The 5,069-nt window shown below is 46.3% G+C and overlaps 1 pseudogene across 1 annotated transcript; it reads right to left on the bottom strand.

Moving 5' to 3' along the window:
- Positions 1-1,794: 1,794 nt before the first annotated feature.
- LOC308384514 (derlin-2-like) lies at positions 1,795-2,652 on the bottom strand (annotated as a pseudogene). The gene has a single exon. The product of its transcript is annotated as a derlin-2-like (transcript).
- Between the last annotated feature and the right edge of the window lie 2,417 nt (positions 2,653-5,069).

Consider the following 5,069-nt stretch of genomic DNA (forward strand, 5'->3'; position numbering starts at 1 on the left):
TGCATGGATCACGGAGGGTTTAAAGAGCTTCAGGATCACATCTTTCCTGAGCGAATCCCAGTCTGGGTCCTTCCACACGCTCGGGGCCGTCCTGTGCAGACAGGAAGCTGTTAGTACTTTCATGTGGTAACTCCAGGTGTTTTACAGGAAGTTACCTTGTAAGTTAAAGTACTGTGATTCTGCAGAAATGCACCTTTCAGTGGAGTGGGCTAGCCCCGCCCTGAAAGGTTCAGCATATCTACCTTGTAAGATGGAAACACTGTTACTGCACAGGTAACTTCCACACGTCACTACAACTGTTCCTTTGTGCTCAACCTCTGTGAGTGTTTGTGGGTCAATATAATGACTTTTATACTGAAATTCATTTAACGACAGGGGCTGAGCCCTTATAAGGACTTCCTGTCCTGCTCCATGTTTTACTGGTGCAGGTAAAAACAGAGTGACCTCAGCGGCTCTCAGAGCTCTGAACCACAGAGCACTCAAAGCTTTGAACAATAAAATCCACTCATTTCTCTTCCTGTGCGTGTGACCGTGGCTTCAAACCAATCAGCTCACACGCTGTGCGCCTGCAGGGACACCGCGGGCTGCAGGGCCGTGGGTTTGAGCCCGACCGTTTCCTGTGTGCCTGTCGTCTCTACTGCTTTACCAAACTCGGTGATAAGAACTGTCAGCTGGAGGCATGAAGTGCCCAAAAAGGCGCACGATATCAGACACGTGACACGGAGAGCAGGAAATGACCTCAGACCGCAAACAGCCTGCAGCACATAAACAAAATATACACCGTGTGTGACATCAGTGATGGTAAATGGCCTGGATCTCACACACCACGTGTCTGCTGGACAGCTCCGCCCACTTTTATTCACAGGTTCATCTGCACAGCAGCGACTCGGGTTTTGGCCCAAGGACGCTTTGGAATGGAACCAGCAACCTTCCCATGAGCCACGGCTCTTCATCACAGGCGATCTTCCACAGCCGTGTTCATAAACGGCGCACGCGCCACAGTCTGAGGCTTCGACGCGCCGTGGCCAACACGTTATTGGTCAGATGATTATGTTGTCTGTCCCGTTTGGATCTTTAGCCGTCAGAATTGTTGTCTGAAGGCAGAAAGATGCCAAACAGATTTACTTCACCAAGTGGATCATCATGGCCTTATTGGTCCATTTGATTGACCTTTATTATAATTATGTATTTATTTTATTTTCGTTTTTTTAAAGACGGGACAGACATGACTGGGGGATAGGACAGGGAGAAAGAATGAAAGAAAGAGAGGGAGAGAAAGAAAAAGAGAGGAGGGGAGAAGAGACGGTGAGAAAGGGGGGAAGAAAGAAAGAAAAACACCTGGATCACCTGTGTGGAGAAAAAAAACCAGAAGAGAAAACAAACAACAAAGAGCAACATAATAAAAACAACACCATCACAATAAACTAGCTAACAGTAGATAACAGTAGATAACAGTAGATACTTTTTTAATTTCACCTGTTGAGAATGAAAAAAGAAAACAAGCCGAAGAAAACGAGAGCAACATAACCAACAACATCACAATGATATATGGGAATATGACAGTAAATACTAAATGTTAAACATTATTGTGCAGCACATAAGATCAACAGAACACAGTGTGCTTTGAGGTAGGAGCCAAAAAGGGTGTAGTTTGTGGGTGTGATCACCCGTGTGTACACCTGTGAGCATGGACGCGCTTGTTTTTAAAAGGTTCCTTCATGTAATAATCTGCTAGAGGGTGTGGGGGGGGCCACAGCCCCGTCCTCCAGGGCATGAAGCAGGTATGGAGGATTCCTCATCCACAACTAAACAAACACGTCAAAAACAAAGACCGTGTCTTCAACTCTCTGAGGAAGGTCCCTGAAGGTGACCTGATGATCAGGGATGAAATAGAGGGTGTATTTAACCACCAAGGCGCTGTCCTTCCCCCCACGCAAACCCGCCTCTGGCAGGGGGTTATAGTTGGCGTATTCTTCTGGAGTGTCAAAGAGCATCTTTATGATTGATGGGGTCTAGAGCCACCTTCCACCACCTGGTTGATTTGGGAAAACATCCTCCAGGAAGAAGTACACATGACCAACAGCAATACCTAAAAGATCCACGATGATAGAGCCCAGCAGAAGTGAGAATCCCGTTAACACCCAGGGCAGGAAGGGTGCCTGAACGTTGAGCAGGCCAAAGAAGTTGATGCGAACATTCGGGTTCCGTCGACTCCACACGTACACCAGCATGATGGTGGAGGCCTGGCCCAGGAACACCAGACTCACAAAAGTGCCAAATATAGTCATCAGAAGTCCACCAAAGAGAAACATGAAGACAAAGTCAGCCGTGCGTCTCCTGAAAGAGCCCTCCTCCAGCATTCGACAGCATCTGTACAGAAAAATCATATGGAACAGGAAATTGAAACCAACCGGACCAAAAAACAGGAAGTTGGTTATTAGTCACCATACCTGATAATTTCTAAGAATTAAATCTGGGTTGAAGTAGAGCTGAAATGGTGTGATGCTCTCTAGTTGCACCGCAGCAGTTGTGAGGACACAGGCGGTTGTGTATGCCCTGGTAACAACAGGAATCTGCAGCTATTCCTGCTGCAGCGTCTGGTAAGCCGTTTTAGACCGACTGAAAGCTTCCGGTACTTTCTTGACACGTCATCCCACAGATGATTACGTTAACGGGCTGACACGTTTCAGAGGTGTTAAGGTTCAAATATTGAGGAAGGAGAGTACAAACAACCATGGTCCAACAAGAGCTTGGTCAAACAATTGATTTTAATGAAATACACGCGTGGGGGACCAGCTCCGTTCGCAGACAGGGCTGATCTCTGACTACTCAAAACATAAACAGATATTTTATACCATCAGGGTTTGAATTTAATGACGCCCCCTCATGCGTCAGATACAATATATGCATACGTCAATTGAAAACCACAATGACTTTTAACACAGTTTAAAAGAACATTGTCTTCGTCTTCACGGCAGGTACTTCCTGTCACTGCCGGATGCTCGCTTATCATCTTGACACATCACAAACTGCTCTTTTGCAACCCCGAGCAAAACATGATTAAACTTTCACCTCTAAATGATTCTCTCTAACTGAGTGTGTGTGTGTGTCTGTGTGCTAACCACAATTGCACCCTACTTCACTTCGCCGACTAGCTGCTGACCTCTCACCAGACAGAGAGACAAAGCCACTCTCATATATGTAATAACCGAACTGAAACTATGTATATATCATCTACTAAATAAATGTTTTAATCAAGAACCTCTACTAAAGGCTTAATACAAGAATATGAACTTATAAACAATAATGAAAATGACCTGATATGAGTGTTTTGTAAGCCTGTATTGCAATTCCTTCTATGTTCTAGTTTCCCTCAGCATGTATCACCTGGACAGTCACGCCAGTGAAGCTTAAGACCCTTAATGAACCGAACATCAACTCAAACAAAGCACAGATATGCAATGTGTATAAAATAGTTATAACTGCATCTAGAATACAAGGTTAATATGATAACAGTATGCATAAACATCTTAAGGCCATCTTAAGGCCATCTTAAAGCTATCTGTTACACTGTTAAAGCAACGATCATACTGCAGATTATATTGTGCTGGTAAAATACTTTTGTTCATCCCCACAGAGGTCTGCTCTGACACTGGCTGTACCGACTGTAAACACGTCCTCCTGCTCGGTGACAGCAGCGTCACACCTCCAGTTTCTGGGTGACTTCCTGCGAGGCGCAGTCTTCCCATCAGTGGTCACCAGATGGTTGGTCTGAAGCTCCTCCTCTTCCTGTTTGTGACTCTGAAAACTGATCCAAGCTCTTTAAAGTGTGTTGAGTCATTTCCTTTTTCTGTGCAGGTTGAACCAATTAGGCGTCCTGTAAACAGCGCAGATTGACTCTAAACGTGCCGTCAGCTTCGACGCCGTTCAGCTCAGTCGGTGTAAACATGTCAGTCTGTGCTCGCTCTGCCTCTGTCACACACGCTTTCTCCAACTTTCTCTCCTGGCTCATCGAAGCCTCCCAGCTCCTGAAAGTCAAGAATAAAAAGGCAGAGTAAACTCCTCTTCCTCGCCGCCTTTCTGCTTCTCAGCAGCTCCGCCGATGAGGTGAGCGATTCCCTCCTCTCCATCGCGCCGCCGCTTTCCCGCCGCTCTGAAGCAAATATCCATCTCCAGCTTCTTCTCCCGCTCTGACAGCCGAGAGACTGCCTGTCATCCCGCCTGTCAGCCTCACAAACGATGACGCGTGACAAAGTGACACACACACACACACACACACACACACACACACACACACACACACACACACACACACACACACACACAGCAGGCTGATCAGTCTACAAAAATTTTAAATGCAGTTTTTGGTTTCTCAAACTTTAAGAGCTGAAAGTGGAACCAGGTGTGTGTGTGTGTGTGTGATTTCGTTACAGTCAGGTAAAGCCTCTACAATAATTCAGAGGAACCCAACAACCACTCTGTGTGTATAGGCACCCAGTGCATCATGGGAATCCCCCAGCAGCTTACACCTACTGCAGCCTAACTGAGGGAGGATTCGGGGTCACCTGATCCACATCGCACCGCGCTCCTCCGTCAGTATGTCAGAGTCCAGTGCAGACGTCTCTAACACGTCGGTCCCTCTCTTCTCTCTCGTCTCAGTGTCGCTGATACAAACGTCTGTTTCAGCCTTTCATTCGTCACCATACTTTTTTCTACCCTTTATTTTTTAGACTGGACCCTGCAGGTATTTGTTGTTGATCTTACAGGCTGAATGTCATGACTGAGGAGATCATTCGGTGAATACAGATACCTGCAGAGCGCACGTTTCCCTCTGGATAGCAGCTCAATTCGGGAATCTGGTGGATGGCGTTACAGTCTGAACATCATCCAGATGATCTCCACGTTACAGCGATAATAATCCATGTGAAATGATTCACGCTTGTATCAGCATGTAGATCAGCTCTGATAATTAATGAACCTCCACTCTGCTGCTGCTGCAATCTCTAATTAACTGATTCTAATCAGACGCCACGCTGCATCCCTCCTCCTCACCCGCCCCTCCTTTTAGC

The sequence above is a fragment of the Rhamphochromis sp. 'chilingali' genome (genome assembly GCF_963969265.1).
Source record: "Rhamphochromis sp. 'chilingali' genome assembly, chromosome: 17".
Lineage (NCBI taxonomy): Eukaryota > Metazoa > Chordata > Actinopteri > Cichliformes > Cichlidae > Rhamphochromis > Rhamphochromis sp. 'chilingali'.